General features: G+C 40.5%; 1 protein-coding gene across 14 annotated transcripts in view; it reads right to left on the reverse strand.

Annotated features, from left to right (window-relative positions):
* Positions 1-20079, reverse strand: part of ITGB6 (integrin subunit beta 6) — a 174289-nt gene that overhangs the window by 144751 nt on the left and 9459 nt on the right. For 12 of the 14 annotated variants that reach the window (XM_024354918.2, XM_024354914.2, XM_024354917.2 and 9 more), the window contains one exon: positions 11909-16357. The gene's annotated coding sequence lies outside the window, so the exon portion shown is untranslated. Of the gene's footprint in view, positions 1-11908; positions 18490-20079 lie in introns of all 14 variants that reach the window. The other 2 variants (XM_054679066.1, XM_063791268.1) reach the window with 1 other exon arrangement.

Raw genomic sequence — 20079 nt, forward strand, 5'->3', positions numbered from 1 at the left:
GTGATGACTGGCCCAAGGCCAGGCCTTCCCTGAAGCTTTCAGACTGATGAGAACCCTCTTGGACTTCCTGGAAAGGAAGTAAGGTCATGGTGAGTTCATTCCATCACACTGGGAAGGGGAATTATTGGGTACTTGCGGGGAAGAAAGCTTTCTCAAGCATAAGGTTGCCTAGAGTGAGAAAAACCATCCTGATCATTTCTCTCCCTCCATGCTTTGTTTCTTTTTGGCACCATGAAGCCTGGGTGCCCTGGATGCCTGGGCAAATGTGTTTTATTCCTCTTGGCTCCATGCCCATCCAAGCTGTCCCTGCCCCAGGCCAAGGCAGCTGGAGGTGACTCATTGTCTGAGTCTAGTTCCTGTAGATTCTGGGCTGATTTCGTTTCTTTAGGAAACTTCCAGCACTGCCCTAGACTTGCCTTAAATCAAACCACTCTTTGAGATCAGGGACTGCTGCTTTCTACCATTACTCCTAACACTTAGCACAATGTGGGGCATGTGGTAGGCGCTCAGAAAATCTGTTGAATCAATAGAATTAATGGTGTATTTTACATGGATTTGTGTCTGTCATGTCAGGTTTCTCCAGATGAACAGAATCAATAAGATTAGATAGATACATAAAGATAGAGATAGAGAGATATTTACTCTAAGGGATTGGCTTACACGATTATGGGGGCTAGCAAATCCAAAATCTGCAGGGTGGGCTGGCAGCCTGGAAACTCAGGGAGAAGTGGCTACTACAGTAGAGTCAGAATTCTTTCTTCTCTGGGAAACCTCACTTTTTGCTTTTAAGGCCTTCAATTGATTGAACTGTTGAATATAGCCCACTTGTTATCAAGAGTAATTTCCTTTACTTAAAGTCAACTAATTGTAAATAATAATGACATCTACAAAGTACCTTCACAGAAATACCTAGATTAGTGTTTGATTAAATAACAGGGTACTAGAACCTGGCCAAGTCGACACATAAAACTAACATCACATCGTTCGTCAAATGATGTTCATAGAAACAGCCACCACTACCATCACAACCATAGCAAAACAACAACAACAAAAAAAACCACCACCAAACAAATAATGAAAGTCCAGAAAAACAGCTAACTTAACATCTGTACCCCAGTTCCAGCTAGGTGCTGCCAGCACCAAGATATTTAAAACACATTCACTGTCCTCAAGGAGATAACTCTTTAGTGAGGGAGACAGTCCAGTAAACAGATAATTACACATTGATGAAATAAATACTATAATCAAGATGTGAATAAAACTTGCTCACTGTTGTTTAGAGTTTGGTAACCTTGAAGTAGTCAGAATGACCTTGGTAACCCAAGAGAGGGTCTGATGTCAGCCGGGCTAATATTACAACCTAGCTGCTCTGGGGAGAGAGTTTAAAATACCATCTTTAAATAAATGGACTGTGAAACAGCCAAAGGGTCTTAATGCCAGCAAATGTCAAAACACCCAAGGCAATCTGGGTATTTGGGGAAAGACTTGTAAGGCTACCACTCTCCTTCTTGCTCCCTGCAGCTTTTCCTGAATTCCAATCAGACACACAGGGCCCTGTCTGAAATCGTCTGGACAAATCCCCCAAGACATTGATGCCTGGGAGGGCAGGTTAATGATGTGGCTCCATCTGTTGCCTTACCTATGGTAAATGAGGCCCAGGGCTAAATTTGGCAATGTTTCTATTTCTGGAAGGATAGCCCTTCATCTTGTTTCCCTTCCCCCAGTAGTTGTGAGCAGACTGCAGGCATCTGTTGACTCCAACAGTTCTGATAGCTTTAATATGCTCATTTTCTTCTACTATCTTTCCAACAATATCTGTTGTCAAATTAAAGATTCGGCTGTACACATTTAGTTGCAGATGCATTGCTAATAGCATGATGTTGGTGGTGTTGGATTCCTCCCTTGTCTCCTGCATAGAAACATTAGGATCATGCAAACAAATACCAATGTCCCTGCGTTCTTGTGCCAGTCCCTGTGGTCAGATCCATTAATGAGACTCCAAAACTGGGCCTGCCGCTGACTCTTGTGGAAGCAGAGAAGTTGAGGACAGTAGAGAGTCTCATTGGTACAGAAAAAGCAGCAGGGATGTTAAGATGTCACATTAAGAGTCAGAATCTGGCTGGTCAAAAGAGTATTCAAAGACTGCAACCTGCTGCCCAGGAAGAGGGAAAGCCTCCAATCTCCTAGTGGCTCTCTCAGGATGGTGGGATTGGAAAGGGGCACAGAGGAGCCCTCATTGTTTACTTTATACACTTCTACATTGCTTAACTTTGGTACAACGAATATATATTACTTTGGTAATCTAAATATTAAAAACATTTTTAAAAAAAGATAATTGCTTACTTAACACAGTAACAACAATAACAGCAACAACACAAGAGGACCAACTGACCCTGACAGGGAAATACTCTGGACCCCACCAAGCATACACAACATGAGGGCAGATTAAAGGCAACTTTGATCTTCTGGTTCTTGCTGAGGATTTTAAATGCACTACCTATCCAGGACAGTCCATTCACAGCAATGTAGCCCACTTTCCCCGCCATCCCAAACCCGGGATCTTTGTGCTAGGAAGTCCCATGACCCCACCTAAATCTGATGGGTGGTAGGTGGCAATGGCCATCTGAGTGTTGATTTGCCAATCTAGATGGAGCTTAGGACTGACACGCAGTTTAATTATCATGCAGAGCTGCAGCTGGAGGTGGCTGGAGTGAGTTGACATCTGCTTTTGCAAAGCACAATTTCTGCAAAAAAATTAACCACCAGAACTCTTGATTCTCTCTAATTAATGAAGAGGAAGCCTAGAATCTTCAAAGTCCACGAATGTCATGCTGCCATTGTGTCAGGATTGATCTCCTTTGTTCTAGACCGAAGAGCATGCCTCTCCTGCCTCTCCTAATTCTTTATAAATTGAATTTTTCTATTACTAGTTGTGACAGCTATGTAACATGACTTCGGAAATTCACCCGCAGTTCATGCTAGTATTAGAAGCTTGAATAATAATAATTTTTAAAAAGAACCATAATGGAACAAGCTTTCTGTCTCTGACCCAGAATTAATCATAGTGAAGAGACACCTACTGAAAGGAGCATCGTTAATTAGCTCTAATGGCTCTTGCTGGGTGGAGTCTGAATGATTAGGAAGTCTGCAGACAGAAGGAAGGAGGAGATGCTTCCCCTTCCCCGTCTGTTTCCATGTGATGCCAGGGTGAGGCATGATGGGATTTGCTTCCAGGGGACAGGGAGTTGTGATGGAGGCCAGAGCTGCGCTCAGCTCAGTAAGGGATGCATTAGCCTGGCAGACCAACAACTCCAAACATCCTCCAGGAAAATCAGGGGAAGTGGGTGGTTGTTTCCAATGCAAATGGCCTAACCCTGTGGTCTTATCTGAGCCTATAATGAAACCCAGCACACAGAAGCCAGAGTGGGATCCTATTAAGCCTTATGTCAGATCATTTCACTCAGCTTCAAACATTCCAGTGGACCCCATCTCTTTAAAAGAGAGCAGACATTGTTCATCAGCCTGGAAGGTCCTGCCTATCTGGCCACTGTTTCCCCTATGACCTCATTTCCTACTCTTCACCTCAACTCACTCTGCTCCTGGCACATTGGCTTCCTTGATATTCCATCAACACTCCAAGCATGCACCCATCTCAGGGCCTTTGCACTGGCAATTCTGTCTGTCTGTAGCACGGTTTTCCAGATTTTTACTTGCCTCACTTTTTTTCTTCTTTTAAGACTTTGTTTAAATATTACGTTCTTAATGAGGTGACAGTGACCACTCCATGTAAAATAGAAACCTCTCCCCCAGCACCTTCCTTCCTCTTTACCTTGCTATATTTTTCTCTTAACCACTTAACACACCTTATACTTTCCTTATTTATTATGTTTATTGTTAAATCTTTGCCTCCTCTACCTTCCACTAGAGCATAAGCACCACAAAAACAGGGATTCTTGTCTGTTTTGTTCACTAATGTATCCTCAGCATCTAGAACTGTGCCAGTTCAAGAAATACTAGCAGAGTGGAAGAATCAGTCCTTACACTTTGGAGTGCTCGCTGGTCTGTGCGAAGACTGCATGTGCCCATCCACATGACTGCTCAAACATCTTATAAAGGCAGTTCCTTTTTTTCCCTCAAGTGCCTAGTGAGAGTATTATTGTTTCCTTTGATTGCCAAATGTTAATAATTAAAGCAAATAGGGTGATCAGAGTTAACTATTACTTGAGGTGTTTATTTCTTTTCCGGTGGCTTCTATTAGGAAAATCTTGTATGAGACTGGGCAGGAATGGTGCTTTTGTGGGAGGGGGGTGGTTTTTGTCCCCAGGGTGTATGTTGTTTTCTTTCAGTCTGCAGAGAACGGGAGGTCTTTAGAGACATTGTGCAGTGGAAATCATGGTGGTCAGAGGCCAGGGGGTTTCCTTGGTGTAACTCAACAGTGACTCCACTGAGGGGGAAGCATTCTTAGGCACCCAATGAAGAGGCAAATATGCTGAGGAAACAGGACCAGAGCCACAGGAGAGAGCTTTAGGGAGGGAGCTGCAGTAAAGCCTATAGCCCCTGTCATCTCTACAGATTGTTTCCAAACCGTAGGGCCATAGATCTCTGTATGAGATACTTTCTCATACAGAAGAAAGAATTGAAGAATGCCTATTGAGTCTTGCTTGTGTCTCTAACTTACTAACGGTTTAATAAATCTGGCAGAGGTTGCTGTGTAGACAGATCAGGCCTTCCAACCTTCCACATTCTACTTGACTTGTGCCTTACATCCAGTCCTTAGCTCAAAGGGCCTGACAAAATAGGAAAACATGTATGCATTCAGTTAACAAGTCCACTAATGCTGGGCTCAATGCTGAGTCATGATGCAAAGGTTCTATCCCTGGTGCTGCAGCTGCTGGTTGAGTTAACGTTGGCCATTCATCTCCCTGTCTCTGGTTTCTAATTCTATCTTCTTAAACTTTACAAAGTTTTTTTTTCTTCTTTTTTTTTTTGTGGCATTCATTCCTCTGAATAACTGTTTCTTTAAAACAAACAAACTTGCATTTTAGCTTCAAGGGTACATGTGCAGGTTTGTTATATAGATAAACTCATGTCACAGGGGTTTGCTGTACAGATTATTTATTTCATCACACAGGTACGAAGGTTAGTGACCAATAGTTATTTTTTCCGATCCTCGCCCTCCTCCCAACCTCCACCCAACTCTGTTTCTGAAAGAAGGAAAGAAAGAAAGAAGAAAGAAAGAAAGAGAAAGAAAGAAAGAAAAAAGAAAGAAAGAAAGAAAGAAAGAAAGAAAGAAAGAAAGAAAGAAAGAAAGAAAGGGCCCAGAGAGGTCAAAGTATTTGTCTAAGGCCATACTGTTATTAAGAGGTAGAACCAAGACCTACACTAACTCTGCAAATCCAATTTCTGTCCACAGTGCCCTTGAGATCAGAATGATACTCACTCCATTTCCTCTAAAAGCTACAAATGAAACTCTTCTTATGAGTAAAAAGTACTAACCCAAATTGGATTATTACTATAGTGGTCTCGCAAATTTAGAGGATGTTCAGAGGTCAGAGATGAGAACCCTGGCTAAATCTTGTAGGGGTGAATGTACAAACGATTGTGTTTTTAAAATATTCTAAATTCAAATTCCAAGAATGACATTTAATGCATCCTTCCAAAGCCAAATTTGGCATAGTGCTCTGGTTCTAAATAGCAGCATTGACCTTCCCTCTTAGACTCATAACCTAAATTATTCTGAAGATTCTTCTTCCAGACTGCTCCCGACAACCCACCTGGAGCAGTCTCCAGGACATTCCTGCTGATTTACAACTGCAATCTTGCTAAAAGGAATGGAAAAGAGCCAGGATGAGTTTCTGCTAGACAGAATTACTGGCATGAAATACTAACATGGCCACAACTTGGCATATGAATGACTGACTGCACCACTGCCCCACCCCCCCTTTTTAAATTTCACTGAAATAGGTTATTTGTTGGAAAATTGAGGGAATCTTGTTCCTCAACCCCAGCCCCTAAAGAGTGAAGGAAAAAGGCTGCTGACTGTGCTACTTAGGGCATGCTTGAACATGGCTCCCAAAAGCCAGCCTTGAACCAGGAAGCCTTTTCTTGTTCAGTTTCCATGTCAGTGGTTTGTCTTTGATGAGCGTCTGTGACTGCTGTGTGCAGAGCCCTTCTGGTTTCTGCCTTTATAGAAGGAATAAAGACGACTAGGCAGGAGGCAAGCAGTAAGCTCCAGCTGTCCCTGGTTAAGACGCAATGATTAGCTGTAAATCGTCCATTTGGCTTAGGCAAAATATGGTCTAAATGAAAAAGGGAATGCCTTTCCCTTGTATTTATTCTCTTCCAGAACCTTGACTCAAGCTGTCAATTAGTCAATCAAATATTTATTGGCACTCCCCACTCCTGATTTTACACAAAGTGCAGGATGCCACAAGAAGTAAAACATTACAAGGTATTCAAGACTTAGCTTGGAAAATAGGGCAAGTATTCGTTCGTCAAGAGTGGAAAACTCAGATGACTATGGGGACCAGGTGGGCAACATGAATGAATGAATGAATCTGTTTCATAATAGCATTTTAAGGTGTATTATTTTCACACATTTTTCTTGTATATTTAATACACAGGAATATTCTTTTCTCTACAAAATTAGAGCCTTGTTGGTCTATCTGTAGTTTTCACATTCTGGTGAGAAAAAAATGTCCTCCTCAATTTTTCTATACGATAGGGTTAGTGCCAAGACAAATGGCAATCAAAACCTGGTTTCAGTGTTAAGAGACAATTGAAAGAGGACAAGAAAGTGATGGGGACTGTATCCAGTTAGAGAGCTTATGGGTTACTGGAAGGGAGCAGCTGCTTGTTAAGTGCCATTTGCTTTGTTGCTGAGTGAGCATGGGGGCCTAGAAATGTATCTTCAAATTCTTCTAAAACACTCTATTTCCCCAAGCTTGCCATGGGGTATGTTGCCATTTCTCTCCCTTAGACATCTTTAGGTTTGTCTTATCCTTCCATTTCTCTGAAGTGGATGGGAGGCTCCTCAGTGAAGGCTGGGGTGTTTTGTTTATTTGTTTTTATTTGTTGTTTTGCTCAAAGGGCTAGTTTGAGCTTGTTGCACACAGCTGCTAGGCAGAGCTTACTCCATGTCATCATCAGGCTCACCAGAGCAGAGAGGGTACCCACCCTATGGTCTGGTCAAATTCATGCAGAGTAATGCACCAACGCATGGGTATCAATTTCTTACTAAAGAAAGCAGAGGAATCCTCCAAATGACACCCAGGCCTCATATAGATAACCTTGAAAAGGCCTCTGTGGTAGATTGCAACATGACCACACAGGCCTTTCTTTCTTTTATTCTTGCCTCTTTGCTACCCCTCCCATGAAGAAATCAATTTCTCACGTTTGACTTTTATACATTGATCTCGTATATTGTGATCTTAATAAGCTCAGTTATTAGTTCTAATATATTATGTTATAGATTCACTAGGATTTTTGATGTAGACAGTCATGTCATCTACAAATACAGACATTCTTACTTTAAAAAAATATTTTTCTCCACTCCATTTTGGGTGTGACTATGTGGCTTGTTTTGACCATTGGGATATTAGTAAACATAGTACAAGTAGAGACTTGAACAGCGCTTGCACACTGAGGCTGGCTGACTCCTGCTGCTCCAGATCCATGGGATCACCATGTAAATAAGCTCAAACTAAGGCCACTTAACGGAGAAATGGGGCCCACACTCTAGCAGACAGCCTGTTACCCCCCAGATGTGTGAGTCAGGCTTTTCTTAGACCAACCATCTGGCCCAAAGGAGACCTACAGAAGAACTGCCCAGCTCAGCTCAGCCCAAATTGCCAGCCCACAGAGTTGTGAACTAATAACCTGCTGTGCTGCTCAGTCCAATGGAAGGCTAGATTCTATTCACTGATATATCAATTTGTTCCATACTCAGGTAATGAAGATGACATGGATACATAAGAAAAGTGCTTGTGAAATCACAGAAACTCTGTGCAAGAGTACTATACCAGTTCCCTCCTCCTATATCTCCACGTCAGCCTTCTCATTGTTTGGATGTCTGTGATTTAAAAAAAAGAAAAGGAGAGGGGAGTATAGGCAGTGAAAATTACAAATCAGGAAAAGCAAAAGTAGGAACTGTGCTGGTTATTGATCTTGAAGTCAAATTTACCAGGTTAAGCCTACATCCAAGTTGGGAATTGCATAGGTGAGTGGAGAGTACATAGATGAAATAAAAAAGAGATAGCCTAGAGGCATAGTATATGTATGAGCCATGAATGGTGTCTGTCTCAATTTTTAACAGCCTCTTTGCTTCCTAAGTCTTCAAAAATTGGACTGTTCACATGGGGCAGTAAGCCAGCCCCAGCACATCCTTGCTCTTGCCTCTTTTTCTCCGATCTAATTCCCTGGTCCCCAAGAGTTTTCTAATTCATTTTTTGGCAGAAACATCAGTTTTCCTCAAGTGCAGATATCGTGCCTTAGACTACAATCCAACTTGGAACCTGGTAAGTCAAGTTCTACTTAGTGAAAGACATAAGTAAAGGCAGGAATTGGATTCAAATATATTTTCTTGAATGCAGCTAGCTGATTTGCTTATGAGGTTTAAATTTTTTTAACTTAATATAACAATATTTACTTACAGATTTAATTTAGATATGGCTCTTGATATTGGGAACACAAAAATCAACATTAAGTCCCTTCAATAAGAACTCCACAGCCTAATAGGAGGGTTCAAAGTGTGTGTGTGTGTGTGTGTGTGTAGAGAGAGAGAGAGATACAAAAACTAAGAGTGTGTAACTGCCCAGGGAGCACCATAGATGAAGGAACTAACCATACATATGCACATAAGTTGAGTGAGGAGTCAGGGAAAACGCCATCAGAAAGTGATGCTCAACTGGATTCTTGAAGAAAAGGAGAAGATTCCATTAGGCAGATCTGGAGACACGAAAAAGCACTATGGGTTTGGGGAACAATAAATACTTAGTTTGGCCAAAGCATAGGGTATATTGATGTGAGGAGGGAAAGATGGTATGGAGGGAATAATGAGAGATGAGGCTGGAAAAGTGGGCAGGAGTTTCTGGATCTCAAATAATCTTGAATAGCAGTCTAGGTGCTGTAGGTGTTAGATTGTGTTCTCCAAAGTTCTTGTGTTGGAAAGTTGATCACCGTTGTAACAGTACTAAGAGGTGGGACCTTTTAGAAGGGATCAGGCCATGAGGGCTCTACCCTCGTGAATGGATTAACACCATTATCATGGGAGGGGTTCGTTGTAAAAGGATAAGTTGAGCTCTCTTTTTCCTCTGTCTCACCCTGTCTTGTTCTTCCACCTTCTATCATGGGATGATGCAGCAAGAAGGCCCCCACAAGATGCTGGCCCCTGATCTTGCATTTCCCAGCCTCCAGAACTGTAAGCTGACAAATTTCTGTTCATTACAAATAACTCAGTCTGTGGTATTCTGTTATAGAAGCACAGAACAGACTAAGATGGTAGGGAATTCAAAATTTATCCTGTATATGATAGGGAACCAGTGAAAAATTTTAAACAGAAGAGAAATGCATTCTGATTTGTCATTTTGAAAGATAACCAATGGTAGAACGTTGGTGAATTGGAGGGAGGGGGATCGCCTGGAAAGTTAGTGTAGCAGTCTAGGCAAATGTGGATGAACTATAATGCCAGTGGACATGAAAGAGGAAAGGATCAATGGCAGATCCAGGTGAAGGAGGAGGACAAATAAACCTGAGGTTTCCTGCTCAGGCACTTGGTTGAAGTAACCTGATGTAGCAGAGCTGTATGTATGGGTGAGCTTTGTGTTATTAAACAAAATAATCATTTTAATATTACAATTCGACATATCTATCAACCTTCTATGGGGCTCCCCAAAGAGGTAGGATATTTCAAAGGAGAGAAGCAGTCAGGGCACAGAGTAGATAATGGTTCAGAATGGCTAAGTACAAAGCTGAATGCCAGTAGTGTGAAGGACAGTCAAGGGCCTTCTTTTGGGAACTCCAACCTAAAATAGCAGTCTGGGCTGGCCTGCCTGGATTGGCAGGCCCATGCACTGTGGCCAGGTTGGGGTGCCATGCCTGTGAGCAGGCTGGCTGGATCCCCAGATGACCTTGGCCTGTAGTTAGCTCTTATAACTACATCTTGGGTGTGGCTGATTTCCAAAGTAGCAGCAATGGCAGCTGACAGCTTTGGAAGTGTTTATTTTCTGTAAAGAAAAAATGCCCGTAAGAAATACACCTCCCGAGTGGTTGTTCCTCCTGGTTTGATTAAGAGCTTCTGTGGCTGAGAATATGCCTATGGTTTTTGTAAAGCCATTAAAAAATTAATCGCTTTTTTCTTGAGTCAAAATGCCTTGAATCTCTTAGGTAATTTAGAAGAATCAGTGTAAGTTCTAACCCTGGGAAATATGTCAAAGAAATGCCTGCTTGCACGCTTTAGTTCATGAGAGTATCTTTTCCCCTTCTGCATATCACAATAAAAGTAAATTCCAATACAAGGATTCAAAGGCAGAGAAGGAACGTAACCCTAACAATCAGATTAGAAATAAATGCCCTCTTTGAGGATCTGAAGTTGGAATACAAGATTCCACTAAGTTTGAGGCTCTCTGATTAAAAATTCTTGCTGTCACCTACAGCTCACAAGGCCAAAACATCTGGTGCTAAATTTGCTTTAGTGTATGGTAAATGGGGAAAACATTGAGAGATTGCAGAAATAGGATTTTGTTTGTAAATTGAACTTTAGCTATTGTACTTCATCCAGGGAACACTAGAGGGAGTATGTCAGATAGAGGAAAAAGATTACAATGGGAATAAATGGGGAATGAAGAAAGGAGAACTCTAAAGAGGAAGGCGTTTTTGCATATCACTAAGGCACAAAATTTTCCTCAGGCAGATACCAATATTTGTATTATGACCAAGTGACTTTATATTCAAAACCCTGTATTAAAAAACTTTATGATCTTCTGAGCCTGTTCAGAATCTAAAATAGGAGAGGAAAACTATTACTCTCTGACCAGAATCTGTATTCTGTCCATTTCAGGCATTTTATGAGCCAATACAATACAGCTCTACCTGTGATTTTTTAATTTTAGAGGGTACGTTATTTGGATGAATAATCTTTCACAGATATTGGATTTTTTTTTCTTTACAGTACTAGTGGTCATACTTCCAAAAGTTCTCATGGTGAATAGTAATGATACCAGGCATTTTCAGACACTTGTAAGAATAAAATATGCTCTTCATAGATAACCTGAATTGGAAGCCCTTTTCTCTCCATTTTCTCCATAATTCTCAGGTATTAGTTCTACACTAAAACACCATTTTACAATCCAGAGATACTGAAGTTAACTGGCCCAATGTCATGCATATGTCAAAGCAAATACGAACTGATATTTATTTCCCTGTTTTAAATTTCCAGTTCCTCATTTCCTTTGTGCCTCTTGAAGATGCCAAAAAAGTTAGTGAAGACTAGAGTCTCATCACTGATTTTTTTAAAAAAAACTTTAACAATTAATTAGTACAATCAGAAACAAATATCTTAAAATCTTAACAAGAGACTGTTCAACTGGTTATTAAAATATTTTACTGAATAAACTAAGGCTTTTATGAAATACTGTCTTTAAACCATAGCAGATTTTTAAAATGCAGCTGTTAAAAGCATATGTGAATCCAAATATAAGAAAAATCACAATAAAGCATGCTAAGTTAATAAGGATCTGCTCTTTTACAAACCTTGGGGTAGGCTCACCTGGACATTAATGTCAAGAGAGTAGAAATGACATTACAAACTCCCTAAGGCAGCGTCTGTTGGAAACGATCGGTGATACTGACAAGAAACACTCAGCTCTGAAATTTGGGTTTGCATTTGTTAGCCATGCATTATCCTACTTACCTCTCAGGGTAGAACCTTTAATTTCAGAAAGTGCTGGCATGCATTACTGCACCCGTTATCAAAAGTCTTTGGCAGAAACGCCATTTATCCTTGTTGTGGTAATGAACAGATTTAAAACATTCTGGTGTCACCATCCCTGAAAAAGCACATTCATTTGAATATTTCTTCCACCAGCATAATGAAATATTTCATGAAGGCACATGGGTGTAGAATACTATGGAGAGATATTGCTGGTGAGTGACAGAACGTCTGGTTGATTTACATGAAACCCCAAGTGCTCATATGAGAATAGGTTAGGTTTAGATTGACGAGCAAATGTGTAACCAGACTTCTGGCTGACAAATGGCAGAACTATGCCAGTACATTAGCTTCTCTGGAGAGAGACCAAAAGTGAAACGGGAGGATCAAGTTCACTCCATAAAGGACATTCAAACCTAGTGGATGGCAGTGTGGCTGGGATATTAAGCACTTATAGATATTAATACCCCAAAGTAGTATTGAGTTTACAGTTGAGCTGGCCAACTGTAAGCCAATGGTCAAACTCTTATAAAGCATTGCCATATGCTGTGCGTGTATATTGACATTCCTTCAGGAGGATCCTGGTGTTTTCAAGATAAGTCTATTTTATTGGCAGCTTTGGTCACTAACTCTAAAAATGGATTGTTTGGGTAAACTAGAAACTGAAAATAACAACTGAAGAGATTAGTGTAAAACATGGTGCCAAGCATTTAATGGTCCAGATTGAATTAGATTTATTTTGGCGCAGCACAGCCGTGAACAGAAACATCCACACAGGCTTTGTAGAGAAGGATGAAGAATTTGGACCCTTACTCTCTTTTCCAGACTAAGACTGAAAGTTCAGGACTTCGGATATGCATTCAAGGAAGTAATATGATAGTAATAATAGATACTTCTCAAGTTCCCATGGTGAGCCAGGCCCCCTGCTTGGCACTTAGTGTACATTATTTCATTTGATTCTTACCACCACACTGCGGGTGGGATTCACAATGTTTGCTTTATAAATGACCCTGAGGTTCAGAGACGTTGGTTGACTTATCCAAGGCCATACAAGTAAGTGATCAAGTCAGGATTTAAACTCCAGTCTGACTCGAAAGCCCTTTCCATCATGTTACAATCCTTTCCAAATGTCTGATGAACAGTACAGGTTAAGGTTTGCAGCTTGCAGGCCCTTTGGTATTTGCAGAGCATTGAGGCAAGAACAACAGAGAGAGCCAAGAGTCTTGGGTTTGAATCCTGGCTCTACCATTTATTCACTGTGTGATCTTGGAAAAATATCTAAACTTTCTGGGCTCTATCCTCATCTATAAAAATGTGGGTATGTGTTGTGTGGTGGGTAATAGAAGATTTATAAGCTACCTTTCATTTCTAACTTTTGATGATTTTGTGAGCTTTCAAGGGGCTTTTAATTTCCTGTAATTGAGGTGCATGTTTGGTCTTTTGCTCTTTAAGTAACTCAGCTGTGAGGAGACACTTCCATTTGAAATTCAAGAACTGACTTAATTTCTGCTATAGAGACATTATTTCTCCCCTCTGTAAAATTCATTTCTCTAAGTGGGTTGTCTCAACACAAACTATCTTTTATTTTCTTGGTGGACAGCTCCACTGTGTAGTGAAAGTGGTGCTCTGCTCATAAGTGCACCATAACGAGGGTTGTAGGACATGCTAGGAATACAAAATGGTACATCATAATATTACCACAAAGGAATATCACTAAAGTTGGCTTTCATATGAAGGCAATAAATATTACTTCTTGTGGGTTAGAAGACGAAATATGCACGGAGCTGCCTATTTTGGATGTTTCGGTTTATTTCTGTAAATTAATGAAATTTTATTTATCACATGTCCCTCCTTATTTATAATTCTGTACAATATGCTGACACCTCTGCAAATGACTGTCTATGCTTACAGCATACCACCCATTGCTAGTTTGGCCTGCACCCATTCCTCCTGTTGATGGAAATGTATACATTGGATCTCATGAACATTCATCACCCACTGCTCTGCATTCTTGAAGATCAAATGACATGGGCCATGCTGTATGTGGGGAGCAATGTTTCAGAATTCCTTTGATGTTGCTCCTTGTGACAATGGCTAAATCCAAGCTTTTGCTATCTGACCAAATGCCAAATGTGTTAGCCTGAATCTCTATGATCCTATAGATAGCTGGATGGAAAAATAAGATACAACCACTGCAAAAACCTATTTTCCAGAGCTAATTAAGGTAAAGTTTTGATTAATTGAAAAGCTAGCTGAGCAGGGTGTTCTTGCTAATTAGGAGCTAATGTATAACACTTAAAAAATTCATTTAATATACACTTTGTGCCATCTATGTACACAGTATTAAGTATTCAAAGAGGGGAAATGTTCCTATATTCTTTGTATCCAAAGCGCTTTCTGATTTTCTTCTACCAATTACTTCTGAAAAATTTGTTCTACTTGTTCTAGTCCTTTTCAAGGCTTTTTTGTTGTTGTTTCTGTTACCAAGATGTGATCATGCAGAATATGTATTTTGAATCAATTTTTATTCATTTAACATTACAAGAATTTAACCCAAGTATTCTGTTAAGTGTATATGACAGTGTGCTTAAACATTCCCTTATTTGCTTAAAATTTGGATTGTTTCCACTTGTTTTCCATGATAAAAATGCTATGAAGAAAAGCTTTACATATAGAGGTAAAGACAAATTTTCATATGTGGAATTATTGGATCAAAGAGGACACTTTTAAATGGTCAATATTATCAATATATTAATTGCAGTTGCTTTCCAAAGGAGTAGTACCATTTTATACTCCTTCTCTCATTGTGTGATGATAAGTTTCTCCTTACTATCTTCATCAGCATTGGATTTTCGTTTGGACATTTTTTGCTTATGCAACAGGCAAAGTTCTTTTGAAAAAAAAAGTAACACCCACTATCTATTGAATTCACCCAATAATCTTACGAAGTCAACAGTTTACAGATGAATAGATACTGAGATGATTAATTGATTTGCTCAAGTTCATATAACTATTATCAGAGCTGGACCTTGATCTTGCTTCTTCTGAATCCGGCCCTGTTGTGTGTTTCTACTCTACCACAGCTGTCCACTACATAACAGGAAGGGCAGAGGCTAATGAGCCCTTCAAGATAAGCTTGAAGAAGTTCAGTGGTTGGTGTGTATCAAGGTGGAATAGATGAGCAGGACTGGAGAGTAAAATGTCCAAATGGCTTTGTTTCTTAAAAACCAAACATTTCCTCAAAAAGAGTGAATAATTTTGATTAATTTATACATGCTGTTTCACTCATCCACATGCACATTAAAAAGGTTTAAAAAGAAAAAAAGTATGTTATTTAATGGTGGCTAGGTGTTGGAATATTTTAACTAAATTCAGATATATATGAGTAACTCCAGTTGGAAGTTGTTCATGCATATCTGAAAGCAGAATGTGGCCTTTTGACTTTAGCCTATTAAACACAAGAAAATTCATAGTTAAAATTCCACTCTCAGCTCCCCAGCCAAGATGGGAACGGCCCCAGCCATAAAACATGATGGACAAGGCTGCCACCAGGCCCAATAATCTGTTGGCATTATAGAGTAGGGTAGGCAAACCACAGTAAATCAAAGCCTCACCTTCATTTTTCAAAAAGCCGAATGGATTAAAAGTGTGTGCGTCATTCTTTACAGTGAGAAGGCAGACAGGTTTTGCAACAAGCTAGAGGATGGTGTGTGGAGTAAATAACAAATGCCTCTTGGTCGGAGGCTGTTTGATCTCTTCAGGTGTCCATGTGGAGGGTCATCTTGAGAAAGGGACTTGGGACTATGTGCTTTCTTATTCTTTGCAGGGATGAAAAAGAGGAAAATCCAGTTTGGAGGCCATAGTCTGTAAAACGGCAGGATCTGCCAGCTTTGGCACCACAGAGTGTGGCTTTGGGCAGAGCAGTTTGTGCTTCCATTTATCTGGAGTTTCCTGGTGTGTAGAAGCCCCACCCCTGAGCACAGCAGGAGGTTGAATAATGAGGATTGGCAAAACTCAGGGATGTGCTCACCTCTCTAGATTAAGAAATCCCATTGTCTAATCAGACCATCCCATAATGGACATTAAAAACAAACAAACAAACAAAAAACAAACCAAGAGTATTTATTTTTCAAAGAGATGATTGTGACCGTGGATGGCAGAAATAATGTCTTGTTAAAATGACTCAATTCCTTTTAGGTAATTGCAAGGGCGGCTGGTTTCTTCAAGCATTCAGAGGAGCTCCTCTAGAAGCTTTTCACAGGGCAACGAAACTGTTTTGGTGCCTCCTTCAGGGCTGAGACCATGATTTGGATTCACCCTGCCTTAAAGGAGAAAAGTTGGAAGCAGCAGGAGGCATCTGTAGAGAAGTGGTGAAGTGAACATCTCTCTAGGTCCCTTGTTTTGTAACCAGATTTTAATCAGTGAGGAATTCTGAAAAAATAACAGAAAGCAGTTTGGAAGCAACTTTCATTACAAAACTGTATAGTCATGTCTCCAAGCCACCAAAGTATTTTATAGCCATTTGCCTGAAATGTCAGAGTAAATAAGCATATCGTCCAGAGCGCTGCCTGGAACCAGAGTCTCGTTTTGTTGGAGGCATTAGGGGAAAGGCAAGGGAGCTCAACTCCAGGGGTATTGCGCCCTAGTCTAGTCTAAATGGCTCTTCTCTCTGACGTGACTGGAGTGTTTTCTGTCACCTCTAAACATTGCCTGCAGTGATAACATTCATTCCCCAGGCTCAGGCCCCCCGTAACAGTCAGGAATGCGCGGAAGAGGCCAGAGTGGGAAAAGATGGCTGCCCTGCCCAGCCCGCTGCTGGCCGGATGTGGAGCTGGGAGGAGCTGACCCTCATTTTGCCCCCTGTTGTCTTTGGAAGGCTTTCGTTTGGGTTTTGACTGGGTGGTCCCTTAGGTCTCCTACTACATTCCAAATATTTCCAAAACGTTCTGAGAAATGGTGGTGCAACTAAATGAACATACTCTCCTGACTAATGTGGGAAGCTGCTTGGGGCTGGCAGTTCCTCCTTCACATCCCCCACTTTGGTTGACACATAGAGGGTGTCAATCTGAAGTTCTAAGATTCTGGGTACAGATTTTTTTTTTTTTTTTAATTTTACAGCCCCTTATGGTTTAATGCTCAGTGGTTTCCAGGCTTTTTGGATGGCTCACTGGATTCAGTAAAAGGTTTTTAAGCAGATACTCCCAATACTTGTTATTTGTAAATTATATATATGTTATATGTACTATTGAACTAACATATTATAGTAATTAAAAACAGGTAAAATGTTAAAGAATGAAGCAAAGAGTTCGGGGTGGTGGCTCACGCCTGTAATCCCAGCATTTTGGGAGGTCGAGGTGGGTGGATCACTTGAGGTCAGGAGTTGGAGACCAGCCTGTCCAACATGGCGAAACCCCATCTCTACTAAAAATACAAAAATTAGCTGGGCGTGGTGGTGCAGGCCTGTAATCCCAGCTACTTGGGAGGCTGAGGCAGGAGAATTGCTTGAACCTGGGAGGCGGAGGTTGCAGTGAGCCGAGATCACACCACTGCACTCCAGCCTGGGTGGCACAGCAAGACTCTGTCTCAAAAAACAAAAAACGAAAAAGAATGAAGAAAAGATGAAATAATATTATTTTATTGATGGTACAAAACCCCCTTTTGCTTTTTGCTTTCCTATTAAGGTTCTATACTCATTTTATATTTATATGTAACTGAACTGAATATGCTTCATTTGAAAAGTTTGATATAACACTTTGTGACACAATTCAAAAGTCTGCTTCTAAGATCAGTCTATTTTGATACCTGGCTTTAGTGATTCTCATGGCTAAAACAATACTACAGCGATAATGCAAGAAGGGCATAATTGGCTGTAATTGCTAAGTTAGACTCACTTTTTTACCCACATCCACCAGCTATGCAAAGGTTCTGTTGAAAGTTTACCAATACATTTTCATCTGCCTTGGGTCAATCAACAGTTCTTATATTCTAATCAAAGTGCTTCCCATTGACCAAACCCAGAGAAAGTCAGAAGGCAAAGAAGTCTGATTGATGCACCATTTTTACATAGATAAGTAGAGAGAGATAGACAGATAAAGATATATTCAGTGTTCTCTGAAATTGTACATTTGAAAGATTTTTAAATAATTTAGAAAAACCCCACTTCTCAGTTTTTTTACACTTTATTTTTATTGAGGTAAAATACACATTTAAAATTTACCATCTTTACTATTTTTAAGTGTACAGTTCAGTGGTAATAAACACATTTATATTCTTGTTTTCCCTTTCATCTCTCCCTCTTCCCTATCTTTCCTGGTCTCTGGCGATCATCCACTTTTTTAGCTCCCACATTAGTGAGAACATGTGATATTTGTCTGTCTGTGCTTGGCTTATTTCACTTAACATAATGGCCTCCAGTTCCATCCATGTTGCTGCAAATGACAGGATTTTATTCTTTTTTATGGCTGAATAATATTCCATTGTATATATATACCACATTTTCTTTATCCATTCATCCATTGATGGACTCTTAGGTTGAACCCATATCTTGGCTATTGTGAATAGTGCTGCAATAAACATGGGAGTGGAGATATTCTTTTAATATATTGATTTCCACCCTTTTTTTTGGACATAAATATATGTCCAAAGCTCTCTGAAACTGTACATTTAAAAGGTTTTTTGTTTGTTCATATAAGAGATGATCTTGCTGTGTCACCAGATTGGAGTGCAGTGATGCAATCATAGTTCATTGCAGCCTCGATCACCTGGGCTCAAGCAATTCTCCCACTTCAGCCTCCCAAGTAACTGTGACTACAGGCAAGCACCACCATATTCAGCTAAATTTAAAATTTTTTGTAGGGTCTGGGTCTCACTTTATTGCCCAGGCTTGTCTTGAACTCCTGGACTCAAGTGATTCTCCCACCTTGGCCTCCCAAAGTGCTAGGATTACAGGTGTGAGCTAATGTGCCCAGCCTACATTTAAAATATTTTAAAATAATGTAGAAAAATTCCATTTCTCAGTTTTCGACACATGTACGTATTAGAATTTTTAATAACGGTAACACTGTTTTCAGAACCAACATTTCTCAATGGTGGAAACAATTCTAAATATCCACCTTCAAAGTGTTCTCTCCATAGCATACATTTCTTTTGTCAAAGCAGTCAGTTTCTCATTCATTAGTTACAATTCAGTACCTTCATTTTTGCAGAGCTGTTAGGTTGCATGTTCCAACAGCTTCTTGTCACCATGGAAATCTTCGAAAATACTTTTTACATAGTAATGTGACAGAAAGGGGCTCACCTGATAAGCCATTTTGGTTTATTTCTGCTAGGTAGGATTACATTTTAGGAACAGCTCAGGCAAATAGTGAGGGAAACAAGTGGATCCATCTAAGTCCCTGTAAGTAACACCTGGTGCACTGGGGTGGGGTGACTGAAGAAGAGTTGAATAAAGGCAGTTACAAAGACATGTGCGCAGTTCAGAGAAACCAGCAGTGATAGGGAAGCAATAGCAGGGGCCCTTCCTGCTTTCTCCTAAGCCTGAAGGGGTAAGGAGAGGATGCTGTGATCCAAGCCCAGGGAGAGAACTGGAGCTCTAGGAGTGGGGGCATGGACTGCAGCTGTGACTCTGGTAGAGGGATTGTATTAGTTTGCTCAGGTACCATAACAGAATCGCACAGATGTGATAACTTAAGCAACAGAGATCTATGTCCTCACAAGTCCAAGATGCAGGTGCTGGCAGGGTTGGTTTCTTCTAAGGCCTCTCTCCTTCCAGTCTTCACATGGTTTTTCCTCTGTGCCTGCATCTGTGTCCAAATTTCCTCTTTTTATAAGGCCACTGGTCATATTGGATTAGGGTCCCACCTAATGATCTCATTTTAACTTAATTACCTCCTTTAAGGTCCCATCTTTAAATACAGTTACATTATGAAGTACTAGGGGTTAGGAATTGAACATATTAATTTGGGGGGACTTAATTCAGCCCATGACATGGACACTGCCAACCTGTGGCCCACAGGGAGGAAGCGTTAATCGATCTTTGCTCTAGCCCGCCTGGCAGCCTACTGGTCTGCCAGCATCTCTCATTGGCCAAACCAGATGGAAGTCAGAGGCAAGTAAGCTTGTTTAATGCCACCCTTGAAGGTCAGTCTCTTGAG

Source organism: Pan troglodytes, chromosome 13, assembly GCF_028858775.2.
Source record: "Pan troglodytes isolate AG18354 chromosome 13, NHGRI_mPanTro3-v2.0_pri, whole genome shotgun sequence".
Classification (NCBI taxonomy): Eukaryota; Metazoa; Chordata; class Mammalia; order Primates; family Hominidae; genus Pan; species Pan troglodytes.